Raw genomic sequence first — 14993 nt, forward strand, 5'->3', positions numbered from 1 at the left:
GAAAAACCATATATTGTGCATGTATACACCAAAGACATTGCTAACAGATATCAACAGGTTACCTAGGATCAGGCCTGGCTGAGTAGAACCACAAGGATGCTAAGTTCACATCAGTTATCACACCCATCCACCTCTCCCTGGTCTTCCACAGTCTTGTGGTCCCTGCCTTGCACTCTTGGATGCCATTTTGGAAAACAGCAAGGAGAATATAGGGGAATCTCCAACACTGAAGAGCTATCCTAAAAATCTTTAAACCTAAGGAAACGGATGAAATTATTTTGACTTACTTGTTTTAGATCAGACTAAACTATTTTGTTTTCGCCTCTACCCAACAGATAGCCACTTGATGAGAAAGATCAGTGTGAGTACATTTGTAACCCCACTACATATTTTTTTGTGCTGTTCAAACACTTTCCATTATTACTGGGGGTGGAAGCAGTTAGAGAAGTCTCACAGCAACAGAGGAGCAGTCTTGAGTTTTGCTTTTTTTAGGATGTCAAACTCCAGTATTGTGGTATTTTTTCATACAACATCAACTATAATAGCTTTATAGTGCAAAGTTATAACATTAAATAAAAAGGACTAGGAGTAGCTGTACAAATTGCTCATTAGAGTTGATCACTTTTTTTTTTTTTTTTATGCCAGCAAAGCTCTGTAGACGAGAAAATAACAGCTGAAAATCCACAAATGATGTCATCCAAGGCATGAAAAGACTGGTACATACAGCCTTCAGCCTGTCAGCTAATAGCATCAACCTCATCCAAATCAGGTAAGCAAAAACTGCGTCTGACTTATGGGTAAAAGCATGGCTCTTGGAAAGACGGAAAGCTTTGTAGTGATTTAGAGCCTGGTCATTTGAAAATTTGATTGTAAGGTAAAATATGCAGAGGTTCTAAGAAAGATATAAAAATGCCATACAAATAGGGGAGCAGTCAGGGAAGAGCTGAGATCAAATAAAATTTTCCCATAAGGTGTGCCACTTTATTTTCATGCACTGAGAGACTATGCTGTGACAGGGAAGGGCACAGGTCTGGAAGCCAGCCTGCCTGGTCTGGAGTCCTGCTTCACTCCTTACTGACCTTCAAACAGTCACTCAACCTCACAGTGTGTGGGTTTGCTCACTCCTAAATGGGGACAAGAGTCCTGGCTTCGCCCGTTGCTGAGGAATGTTAATGCGTGTCAAGTGCTCCTACGAGTGCCTAGGACTAGCCAGCTATGTGAGTCTTAGCTGTCCTTATCCTTATCATTAGCAACATTACCACAAGGACACCACAGTAGTGGGTGGGGCATAGGGAGCAGGACCCCTGCCCCCTCAGAGTTTGCAGTCTTACAACTGGCATAGATTAGATTACACTGAACAGCCTTAGAGGTTTTCCAGTTAAGAGATCAATAGGTCCAGTGAAGAGATCAACATAAATATGAGTTGCACTTTAAATGTAAAAGTGCAACGTGTTGAGAACACTGAAAATTACTAGTAAGTGGTTTTCAAATGGTCTTCCGAGAAGCCATGGGGTTTGAGTACTGATGCTTGGAAGGAAAGAGGGACAAGAGGGAGAGAAAGAGGAGAGGAGACGACGAAGCTTTACGGTATCTTTTTAAAGTTCAGTGTCTTTACACAGATCGGCAATCAACAAATGAGGTATGTGAATAAACAAACTCTAAGGGACCTGTACCTGTGCCTAGAAGTGCTTCGAACATTGAAAGTCTTACTCAGCTTTAGAATTTTCCTTCCGGTCTTACTATTAACACAATTAACAAACCATTTAGATCTCAAAAATAGTAACAAGTTCCAACTGACTCGTCTAGGACTACAAATTCCTGAGGTCACATTTTATTCTATGTGATACACAGCAATGGCTCCCCAACACATCTTTTGAGAGGTAGATGGTGGTAGATCTTGCCAAAAAAGAAAAAAAAAATCCAGTAACGGTGGTGATTCAAATCTGTAACAAACTTGTGTATAGAAATCTCTCATTTAAGGTTTTTTTTCCATCTGTTTTCTTGAGTGGTCGGTGCCTATTACTGATAAAATAATAGAATTAATAAATAAGCAGTGAATCGAAGTTAATGAAAAGCCTGGTAGCTGATTGGGCTTGGCTCGTGTTCCTAGACACCAGGACTAGGATTTGGTAGAGCAAATATGTAACATTGTTCTTTTTCCTCCCCAGGACACTGGCAGAATTGGTCATGTGGGTATGTGCCAGAGCCCCCATGACCGCTCACTCTCAGGAGGTCATGCATCTAAGGGAGACTCGAAACCACCATAGTATATGGTCTTAGAGCTTTTAATACAATCTAACAGAGGACCTAAGTTTTCACACCCAAGAGCTTTCGTGCCAAATCTGCAGGATATTTGAGAAGTTGTTAAGCAACCATTAACATCAGCTGTGCTATTGGTGATCCGTGGCCGCTCCCCCATGGGGAACAGGACTCTGAGAACACGGTATCCAGAATATTGCCTCCTTAGTCTCTAAATGAACAGCAGTTGGACTTCAAAGCACGCTGGAAGAATCTGGAAAAGCATTTTGTAGCTTTAATTCTGCGGAGCCTGTCCACCTCCCCAACACCCTTTTCACTATCAGCAAGACCGGACCGAGTTGTAGGATAGATCACGTGGCACATGGCACCTCAGGAGAGATGGCTTGCATCCCCAGTCTCCATTGTGACCTTGGGGAAATTAGAGACCAGATTCAGTCAAGTGTCAGGGGAGTTGATAAGGATGCACTTCTCAAACACACTGGAGAGGAAGTGGGGGAAGAAGGAGGAAATTTTATCTATCCTAAAAATACCCAGTTTCAGCAACCCCTAACAACAAAATAAGGTTTTACTTCCTCATTTCCAGAAATTTGCCCACCTCAAAGACTTCCTGCAGCTTTCTGGAGCATCAGCCAGGGAATCTTCCTCTTGTGTGCCCAGGAACCTGCCCCTCAAAGCTCTTCAATTCCGCTGTCTCTTGCTGGTGGTGACCTACAAGATACCACCTTCCACACTGCAAGGCTGCTGGTTTGGAATGACCTGGAAACAGAAGCCAGAACAGGTTACAGCTTTTACCAGGAATTTCCTATCGTCAGGGAATCATTTAAAAGTGTGAGACCTGGCTACTCAAACAGCCTGCAAAACCAAATTGGCCTCGGGTGCTGTTTGGATCCCACTCATCGGTTTCCACTTTGGGCTTCTCACAATTGTTTCCTTTCTTCTCCTCAACTAGGGGTTAATGAGGGCCTCTTAAAGTGCCAATCTGTAACTTTTTCTCCAGCTTCCAGAAACTGGAAACCTTGAATGTCTGCACCAGGAAGTCAAACTAAGTGGGATGCGTTATTTATAAATGCATTTTAAGTATGAGAGAGAGAAAGAGAGAGAGAGTATTATAGGCCAGTACCTATTTCTAAACAGTGTAACATACATGTTTTGAACAGCTAGGAAACCTAAGAGACAATCCACAATCCTGCTCGGTCTTCTCACAAATTTCTGATCAACAAAGATCACAGCTGTGTAAATGTAGATTCTACAGTCCAGGGTTACCCGCACCTCAAACTCAAGGCCAAATTATAATAAACAAGATCTGCAGATTGAGTTTCAGAAAATGATACAGGAAGGGGAGCCTGGGTGGCTCAGTCGCTTACGTGTCCAACTCTTGATCTCGGTTCAGGTCATGATCTCACGGTTCATGAGTTTGAGCCCCACATCGGGCTCTGTGCTGATGGTGTGGGGCCTGCTTGGGATTCTATACTTTCTTCTGTCTGCCCTCATCCACTTATGCTCTCTCTCTCTCTCTCTCTCTCTCTGCCTCTCTCTCAAAATAAATAAACATTAAAAATTTTTTTAAATGATATGGGGAATAAGGAAAGATTTCTAATGTGTGGGATTCATCCACAACACTTTCACATTTTAGAAATGTTAACATTTTTCTTGTTTATTGCCTGTCTCACTCCCATTAGACTCAGTTCTTAGAAGAAAGAAAATACCACTATTTTGCTTATTAATGTATAGCCAGAAATTAGGTCTACCACATAGTTGGCAGTCAAAAAAAAAATTACCGAAATAACTGACTGAAATCTGGGAAGAAGTGAATGGAAAGAAAAATGAGTCCACCTGGTTACTAGGAGGGAGCTGAATAGCGAGCGGGTTGGTGGGTGGGCGAGTGCAAGGGTAGGTCCCCATTCTCTGACCAGTCCGCTCAAGAAGGTAATGCCAGAGAGCAGAGAGACAGCTTGGGCATGAGGAATTGAGACTAGAAACTAACAGAATGTTCTAGTCGAAAGGGATAGGAGATGAGCTTAGCGGCTTTTCGGTGCTGGCAAAACCACCAGGTATCCTAACTCCTGGTTTTAAGTGCCATATTGTCTCCAGCAGCGGCTGCAAACGGGAGGGATGCACATGTCAGAACATTCTGGAGCTACTGGCAATGGACTCTCTGGGCTTCTATTACCTCCTATAGATAGATACAGTGGCCTCCTGTTCCAAAGACTCAATATAAAGGGTTGAGAAGAGGCAACGTTTGCAGAGTGGATCCCTGAGCTGACCAAACGCAAGAGGGGTTTGAGGGGAGATAGTGGCAGGGAGGTGGGGGGGCTGGAGAAGAGGCAGTGTACCCCGGGGTGCAGGCGGTGGGTTGGCAGGGAAGGTGGTGGGGGAAGGTTCTGGGCTTTGAGGAGCAGCACACACAGAGGGAGTACTGTGCTGTGTTGTTACAGTGGCAGCTGGCAAGTGTGGGAGGGTGTAAAGAGATCACAGAGGGGGAGCTGTGGGAATCACGGCGGCATGGAGAAGCCACCGTCCTCCATCTTCAAGCCCACTGGGGGGCTGGGTCTCCAGGCACTGGGACCCCTCCCCTCCCCCAGCCAGAATCTGGTCAACGGTCCCTGGCACCTGAGACTGCACCCGTGTGTTAGGGCCAAGTGGCTATTTCTGCTTCTCCCGTGTCAGAAGCTGGTCCTCTCTGGGGCCCTTCACCCCATATTCTCAGAAGTCGAACTCAGACATCTGTTCACGATACTGAATTTCTAACTCCACAAGTTTAAAGGCTTCTTCACACCCACTGCTGCTTCTAGTCTAACACTTGCTGCTTAACCTGAAGCCAGACAACTCTGCAGTGACAAGTACAGACATTCCCTTCTGTTTAAGAAAAAGAAAACACTGGACACAAAGTCTGTAGAATGCCACGGTGAGCGAAGGGGACATTTCCACCGCCTTAGCTTCTGCTGGCTTTGTGACGCCTGGTCCTGCTGATCTAACCTTGAAGCCACAATTTCAACTTGCAAAGTGATTTTTTACCACCTTTGCAAACCTGCCGGTGGCCGCTTGGAAATGCAGCTGGATTCTGTGGTTACAAATAAGCTGTTTTTGTGCACGTGGCTCTGTCCTTGGACACTGGCTCTATTTTGTAATCTGTGCTAGTCCGATCTGTGAACAGCACCTTGGGTTTATCTGGCAGTACTCTTCAGATATACCTCAGGATGCTCTTCACAAATGTCATTGCTTTATTCTTTTAGGACTTTCATTGAAAAGATTCTTAGAGGCAGGCGTGAAATAAGAAAACCATTCTTTCCTTCAAGAGAGCTCTATTAAGCGTTTCCTATTCCACAATCACACATATTCTTCTTACCTCTCATGTTTGTGATTTTTCTCTTCAGTCTTGTACCTGCACCCACTGTGGAGCTTATCTTCTCTTAGGAGTGTCACTTTTTTTGGCCCCCTGGATTGCACGGTCACTACGCCCTTACCATGTTCCCAGTTTTTTTAAGTTTTAAAAAATTGTTTATTTGGAGAGAGAGAGAACAGGTGAGTAGGGGAGGGGCAGAGAGAGAAGGAGAGAGAGAGAGAGAGAGAGAGAGAGAGAGTCCCAAGCAGGCTCCACGCTGTCAGCACAGAGCCTGAGGCAAGGCTCAAACTCACGAATGGTGAGATCATGCCCAGAGCTAAAGTCAAGAGTAGGTTGCTTAACCGACTGAGCCACTCAGGCATCCCTCCATTCTTTTCCTTTTCCTGAACAACATCAGGTGGTGAAGATTTCATCACAGATTCTTTCCTCTGGGTCGTGTGTGTGTGTGTGTGTGTGTGTGTGTGTGTGTGTGTTTGCCTTCACTTTCTGAAAACCAAATTCTGAAGATGTAATTCCAAAGTGAACTTCTGGACTAATTTTCAAAGCCAGTCACTGAGAGTCAGCTGGTTCAACGTTTAAACATATTACCTTGTTTCAGAAAAGCAAGCATCACTTCAGCAGGGACGGCGCATAGCTGCTTAGCATAATTTTAAAAATCAGACTTAAAACTGTTTGATGAGTCATATGTTGTGCTACAGGGATTAATGTTCTTTTCTTTCTTTTTTGTGCTCATCTTCAAATTCTTAGTGAGAATCATGCTCTGTGTAGTCAACAACCTAGTTAATAACAGGTTTGGGGGAATTTCCTGGTTACAAAGTGTTTACAATCTAGTCAGCTATATCCAACCTCTGGGAAAGTACTACTACTTTCTTCCTCCTCCTCCTCCCCTCCCCCTTCTCCTCTACCCCCTCCCTTCTTCACCTCCTCCCTCCTCTCCATCTCCCTCCCCTCTCCCTTTCCCCTCTCCCCTCGTCCCTCTCCCCTCCCTACTTTGCCCTCCCCCTCCTTTCTTTCTTTCTTTCTTTCTTTCTTTCTTTCTTTGTTTCGCCTTCGTGTGCAGTCTTTATTACAAATATTTGTTGTAACCTCAGGACAAAAGCAAAGATCACTCCCTGCAGAAACTTAGGAACTATGTACAGAACTTTATAGAACAGAGGACAATACTTTGGCTGAAGCCTGACTGCTGACCAGAGAATGGAGTTCTGAATGGGCTCAATGAAGAAAAGGAAATCAGGAAGGGAAGGTGCCCTTCTGAATGGAACTTCAACTTCTATCAGGGCAAGTCTTGTGATGGCCAAAGATTGGAGGCTGTTGTTGGCAGGTTCAAGTACAGCACAGGGGGTTCCATGTGTCTGTTTGGCTACACTGGCTTGCTTGCTTGCTTCCTTTTCTTTCTTTTCTTTCTTTCAGAGGGAGAGAGAGAATCTTAAACAGGGTCCACGCCCAGGGCAGAGCCTGATGTGGGGCTTGACCCCATAACTGTGAGATCATGACCTGAGCCAAAAATCAAGAGTCAGATGCTTAATTGACTGAGCCACCCAGGCACCCCTATCACTTTTTTCTTAATAAACACATGCATCCATTCTTTGTGTTTATGTGACAAAAGAACATTTGTTAGCACCCGCTGTATTCAAGGACAGTGCTAAAGTCTGGTAATATGATGTTAAAGCCAGTCTTACTGATTCCTCGTGGGGGACTAATCTACTAGTCACACTTTTATTTTACTTTTTTAAACATTTTATTTATTTTTTTAATGTTTATTTATGAGAGAGAGAGAGTACACACAAGTGGGGGAGGGGCAGAGAGAGAGGGAAACACAGAATCCAAGCAGGCTCTAGGCTCTGAGCTGTCAGCACAGGGCACAATGTGGGGCTCAAACCACAGACTGAGAGATCATGACTTGAGCCAAAGTCAGACACTTAACCAACTGAGCCACCCAGACGCCACTCCTAGTCAAAGTTTTAAATCTGCAACTGCAAACTGAGAGAAGCACTCAAAAAGCAAGAGACAGGGCTCACTCTATGAGATCATAGAATAAGGGGGCAAGACCTAAAATAGGAGCAGGTGGGAATCAGACAGTGTCACCAAGGAATAACACTCAACTATGACCCATATGCTGTGCATTCAATCTCTAGAACTTATTCATGTTCTAGTTGATGTCTGTGCCCTTGGACAACATCTCTTCAGTTCCCCCATGCCCCAGCCCTGGTAATCACCTTTCTATTTTTTTTTTTTTTTTTGGTTCCACATATAGGTGATAACACATGATATTTATCTTTCTCTGTGTGGTTTATCTCACTAAGCAAAATACCATCAAGTTCCATCCATTTCCTTGCAAATGGCAGGAGGTCGTCCTTTCTTACAGCTGAATGTTATTCCATTGTATACATATACCACATTTTTATCCAATCACCTTTTGGCAGACACAGGTTATTTCCATATCTTGGCTATTGTGACTCATGCTGCAATAAATGTGGGAGTGCACATATCTTTTTGGTATCCTGTTTGCAGTTCCTTTGGTTACATACCCAGGGGTGGGATTGCTGGATCCTGTGGCAGTTGTATTTTTATTTTTTTGAAGAACCTCCATACTGTTTTCCCTGGTGGCTGAATCAAGTTACATTCCTACCAATGGACACTGGCATTCCTTTTCTCCACATCCTTACCAACACATGTTATCTCTTGTCTTCTTGATGAAATCCATTCCAACAGGAATGGGATGATACCTCATTGTGGTTTTGATCTGCATTTCCCTGATGATTAGCGATATTGAGCATCTTTTCATATACCCGTTGGCCATTTGGATGTCTTCTCTGGAAAAATGTCTATTCGTGATTTCTAAGAGACTGGAATTTAAGTGTTCTCACCATAAAAAAAGAAATGATAATTATGTGATGTGATAAAGGCGTTAGCTAAAGCTATAGTGGTAATCATATTGCAATATATAAAAGTATCAAATCAACATGCTGTACACTTTAAACTTACAGGATGTTATATGTAAATTATAGCAGTAAAAAAAAAGGAAGAATAGCATTTGACTCGACATTTGTCAGAATGGGAAGGGGTTAAATAGGAGAGCGTAAGGGAGGAAAAACCAGTCTGATAGAATGACTTGCATTTAAGTCCATGGTGTTAAGGGAAGTACTCTAACATTTTGAGGAAAAAAAAAGGCAGCATACATAGACATGGAGAGTTAAGATGATCAAGCCTGAAGGGCCAATCCACAGAAGCCATGGAGAAGTTTTTTCTTCAGTTGTTGTGGGTTTGGGGTTTATTTTTGTTGATAGGGTCAGGTTTTTAATTGGTGGGGTCAGTTTTTTTTATTTTGGAAACACCTTGGATGCAGTGTAGAGAAAATAGTCAAGGTGGTCCAGAGTAGATCAGTTGGGATCTGTTAGAAATCTGCTGGGAATCTAGGAAAATAAAGAAAGTAACATCATCAGGATGATTGTAGTTGAGCTACAAAGTTTTGGATTACTTTCAGAAATGAGTAGAAGACAAATTTGAAAGATTAGTAATGGATTGGACTGGAGAGTTAGAGAGAAGGAACCATCAAGGATAGTAGATGAGTCTTGAGCTTTCACAATAAACAACTGGTACCAGACTAGGGAAATGGGAATATCACATGTTTTAATTTGAAGATCCTGAATTTCTGTATTTTTGAGACAACTGAAAGGAAATATAGAATTGGCATTGGATGAAAGGAACTAGAGTTCAAACAGGTCTGGGATGGAGATAGAAATTTGGAAGTCATTAGTATATAGGTATGACTGAAGCTTAGCCCTTACTGAAATTCCCCAGGAGACAGTACTTAGGGAGAATAAAAGACAAACTATGACAAAACTTTGAGAAAATACATTTAAAAATAGAGAAGAAATCTTAAAAAATACTGGAAATTACCATGTGGAGGGTCAAGAGGAAATGAGAAGGATGAGGTTTCTTGAAAGCCAGGGTAAGAGACTTTTTCAAGAATAATGGCATCCCCTACTTTATATCATGTATAAGAATTAACTCAGAAAATGTCTAAGACCTAAATATCAGAGATAAAATTATAAACCTTTTAGAAGAAAACATAGGAGTAAATCTTCATGACCTTGGATTAGGCTATATTTTCTAGATAAGATAGAAAACCTAACCAACAACAACAACAAAATAGATACATTGGACATTAACAAAATTAAAAATTTGCATCAAAGGACACCATCCACAAAGTCAACCCGTAGAATGTAAGAAATTTTCTGTACATCATACATTTGATAGGGAACTTACATTCAGAATATATAAAGAATTTCTATAATTCAATAAAAAAACCAAAATAATCTAATTTAAAAGTGGCAAATAATTTGTAGCAACATGGATGGAACTGGAGGGTATTATGCTAAGTGAAATAAGTCAGGAAGAGAAATACAGATACCATATGTTTTCACTCATATGTGGATCCTGAGAAACTTAACAGAAAACTATGGAGGAGGGGAAGGAGGGAAAAAAGTTACAGAGAGGAAGGGAGGCAAACCATAAGAGACCCTTAAATACTGAGAACAAACTGAGGGTTGATGGGGGGTGGGGGAGAGGGGAAAGTGGGTGATGGGCACTGAGGAGGGCACCTGTTGGGATGAGCACTGGGTGTTGTATGGAAACCAATTTGACAATAAGTTATATTTAATATAAAACATAAAATAAATAAAATTTTTAAAAAGTGGCAAATAATCTGAATAGATTTTCTGCAGAGTTTTACAAATGACCAATAAGCACATAAAAGAGTCCCAGCATTAGACATTGGGGAAATGCAAATCAAAACTGAAATGACAGGGCACCTCCCAGGATGGATCTACTCCAATCCTAGCTGTCCCAACAAGGCAGCCTTAGCATGCATGCCCTGAGATTTCTCCCAGCCTTGGTTCATTCCAGCTGCCCTGGTAAGGCAGCCATGGCACAGTGTGCCCCAACCTCCCCCTGCTTATGCCTGCTCCAGCTCTTGCCATCCCACCAAGGCAGTCCCAACATGGTGCACCCTGGAACCCCACTGCCCATGCCCACCACAGATCCAGCCAGCCTGCCAAATCTACCAGGTAAACCCAGTCTATAATATTCTGAATGAACATAGATGCAAAAATCCTCAATAAAATATTATCAAACCAAAGTCAACAATACATTAAAAAGATCATACACCACAATCAAGTTGGATTTATTTCAGGAATGCAAGGATGATTCAAGATCTGTAAATCAATTAAACAGCATTAACTAAATGAAGGGTAGAAATCATGATCATCTCAAAAGATGCAGAAAAAGCATTTGGCAAAATTCAAGATTCACTTTGATTAAAACTCTCAACATAGTGAGAATAAAAGAATGCACTTCAACATAATAAAGTCCATACATAACCATCCCACAGCTAACACCATACTCAGTGTTGATAAGCTGAAAGTTTTTCTTCTAAGAACATAAATAAGACAAGAATGCCCACTCATGTCACTTTTATTCAACATAGGATTAGAAGTTCTAGCCACAGCAATTAGGCAAGAAAACGAAATAAAAGGCATCCCAGGGCACCTGCATGGCTCAATTGGTTGAGCATCTGACTCTTGATTTGGTCTGAGGTTATGATCCCAGGGTTTTGGAATCCAGCCCCGCACTGGGCTCTGTACTGAGTGTGGAGTCTGCTTGAGATTCTCTCTCTCTCTCTCTCTCTCTCTCTCTCTCTCTCTCTCTCTTTCTCTCTCTCTTTCCCTCCCTCCCTCCCTCCACCCCTCTCCCACACTGGTGCTCTCTCTCTCAAAAAATAAAAAAAATTAATTTACAAAAAGAAATAAAAGGCATCCAAATTCAAAAGAAGTAAAACTGTAATTATTTGCAGATGACAGGACACTATATATAGCAAATTCTAAGGACTCTACAAAAGACTTTAGACCTAAATAACTGAATTTGGTAAAGTTGCAGGATACAAAATTAACACACAAAAAATTGGTTGGATTTCTCTGCAGTAATAACAAGCTTTTGGAAAGAAAAAATAGGAAAATAGTCCCATTTATAAGTGCTTACAAAAAAGTAAAATACCTAGGAATAAATTCAACTTAGGAGGTGAGAAGCTTGTACTCTGAAAATTGTAAGACACTGATGAAGCATTGGAAGATTAAATATTGTTAAAATGTCCATACTACATAAAGCTATCTACAAAGTCAATCCAATCCTCATCAAAATACCAATGGCATTTTTCACAGAACTAGAACAAAGAAAGTTCCCACTGGGGCAAGTGGGATTACATCAAACTGGTAAATTTTTGACAGAGAAGGAAATCATCAGCAAGGAGAAAGGACAGTTACTGACCATGCATCTCATGAGGGGTTAATATCCAAAATGTGTGAAGAACTTACACAGCTTACTATCAAACAGAAAATCCAATTTTAAAATGGGCAGAGGATCTGAATGGACATTTTTCCAGTGAGGAAATATAGACCAAAGCCATAGCAACATATCACCTCACACTTGCCACACTGGCTATTATCAGTGAGACAAAAGATAACGAGAGTGGCAAGGCTGTAGAGATGAGGGGACCCTTGACACTGTTGGTTGGAGTGGAAATTGGTACAGCCACTCTGGAGGGTAATGTGGAGTTTCCTCAAAAAAAAAAAAAAAGTGGAAATAGAGCTACCATATAATCCAGAAGTTCCTCTTTTGGGTGTTTATCCATAGGAAATGAAAACACCAATTTGAAGAGGTATAAGCACCCCTATGTTCATTGCAGCATTGTTTATGATGGCTAGGTATGGAGGTAACCTAAGTGTCCATTGATAGATGGATGGATAAAGAAGATTAGATATAGATAGATATAGATACAGATATAGATAGATAGATGATAGATAGATACATAGATAGATATAGACATATAGATACATAGATATGTATGCATATATGCAGTGGAATATTACTTAGCTATGGAAAGGAATGAAATCTTGCCATTTGCGACAACATAGATGGGCGTGGAGGGTATTATGCTGGGTGAAATGGGCCAAAGACAAATACCATGTGATTTCACTTATATGTGGAATCTAAAAAACAAAACAAGTGAACAAACAAAACAAAATAGAAGCAGGCTCCTAGATATGGGAAGCAATCTGTTGGCTGCCAGAGTAGGGAGAGGTTGGAGAATGGGAAAAGGGAATTAGGAGGTACAAACTTCCAGTTATAAAAGAGATAAGTCAGGTGCCTGGGTGGCTGAGTCGGTTAAGTGTCCGACTTGGGCTCAGGTCATGATCTCACGGTTCGTGGGTTTGAGCCCCGCGTCAGACTGTGCTGACAGCTTGGAGCCTGGAGCCTGCTTCAGATTCTGTGTCTCCCTCTCTCTCTGTCCCTCCCCTGCTCATGCTCTGTCTCTCTCTGTCTCTCAAAAATAAATAAGTGTAAAAAAAAATAAAAAAAATAAAAAAGATAAGTCATGGGGATGTAATGTACAGCATGGGAGAATATTGTCAATAATAGTATACTAACTTTGTAAAGTGACTGTTGGTAACTAGACTTACCGTGGTAATCATTTCATAATGTATGAAAATGTCAAATTGCTATGATGTACACCTGTAAGTAGGATACAGCATTCCAATTATACTTCAATTAAAGATTTTTTTTTAATTTTAAACTTAAATGAGATACCACTACACATCTTAAGGATGGCTAGAATAAAAAAACTCAGGTAATAATGCATATGGGCAAGGATGTGGAAAAATCGGAACCCTTATGCATTGTTGGTGGGGATGTTAAATGGTGTAGCCTCTTTGGAAAACCTTCTGCAATTCCTCTAATAGTTAAACATAGAGTTACCATATGGCTCAACAATTCCATTCCTAGATATAAACTCAAGAGAAATAAAAACATATGTCTACACAAAACTTGTTCACAAATGTTTATAGCAGAATTATTCATAATAGCCAAAAAGCGGAAACAAGCCAAATATTCATCAACTGATGAACAGACAAATAAAATGTGGTCTATCCTGGCAATGGAGTATTATTCAACAATAAAAAGGATTGAAGCATTGATCTATGCTGCAATATGGATGAACCTTGAAAACATTATACTAAGGGGAAGCAAGTCACAAAGGACCACATATAGGATGATTCCATTTACACGAAGTGTCCATAATAGGCAAATCCAAAGACAGAAAGTAGGTTGGTGGTTGCCTAGGGCTGGCAGTTTGGGGATAAGTGGGGGTGACTGCTAAAGGGCATGTTCTAAAATTATTTTAGAACAATGTTCTAAACAGAAAACTGTCTAAAACTGTAGTGATGTTTGCAAAATCTTTTGAATACGCAAAAAAACACTGAACTTTATACTTTAAATGAGTGAATTATATGGTATATGAATTATCTCTAAATGAAGGTTTTCATTAATAAAAGAATAATGAAGTCATCAGGAAAGCTAAAGATTGCTGAGAAGGCCAGTAGATAAACATTATAATCTGCCCATTGAATCTTGTGCACAGGCATCAGTGATGACCTTACTGAGAGCTATTTTGGTTGCTAAATTGGTGTGGGTGTGGGGATCCAGATTGGAGTGAGTAGGATTACAGAGTGGAAGGTGAAAAATTGAATGCAACAAATACAAAAAGTGTTCATTCACGAAGTTTGGCTGTTAAAAAGAAACAGTGTTGCATGGGATGAGATGTCAATAAGAACAATGGAAGAGATGTGGGCATGTTTAATGTTGATGGGCATGACTTTGTTGAGAAGGAAGAGCTGATTAAGTACAGAAGGGATAGTTGCATTATCACTTTCCTAAGAAGGCAGTATAGTGTTGTTATTACCAGACTGCCAGGAATTAAAACCTGCCTCTACCAGTTACCAGCTGGGTTACCTTGGACAAGTTACATAATCACTCTATGCCCTAGTTTCCTCATCTGGAGTGTGGGAACACTTATAGGATCTACCCCTAGGATTGTTGAGAGGATTATGAGTAAAGTACGTTGAGCAGAAGCTGGCATATGGGAAGCACATACTGTTCACATGATCATGATTAGGAGCCGAAGCAGAAGTGGACATATATGTCTTGGAAAGGAAGGACATCCCTTCCAAGGCAACTGGGGTAAAGAAGGAAAAGAAGAGGGCATGTGTCAAAGGTGTGCATGATTAATTGCAGAAAATTAGATGATTTTTTAACTGATGATTTCAATTTTTCCCGAGGAGGAGATGAAGCCATCGGATAAAAACGAAAAGCAAGTGTGTTAATGAATTAGGATGGTGGGGCATACAGAGGATGAGACTGAGGCTGGGGAAAGGTACAAAGTTCAAAATGATTATTCTGGATTGAGGGATCGAGTAGATCAAATAAATGTAATGGGGTATTAAGCAGTGTGTGAGATATGTTTTAACAATTATGAATATTAATGATACTTATCTGCCAT

Source organism: Panthera onca, chromosome B4 (genome assembly GCF_046562875.1).
Source record: "Panthera onca isolate mPanOnc1 chromosome B4, mPanOnc1 haplotype 2, whole genome shotgun sequence".
NCBI lineage: Eukaryota > Metazoa > Chordata > Mammalia > Carnivora > Felidae > Panthera > Panthera onca.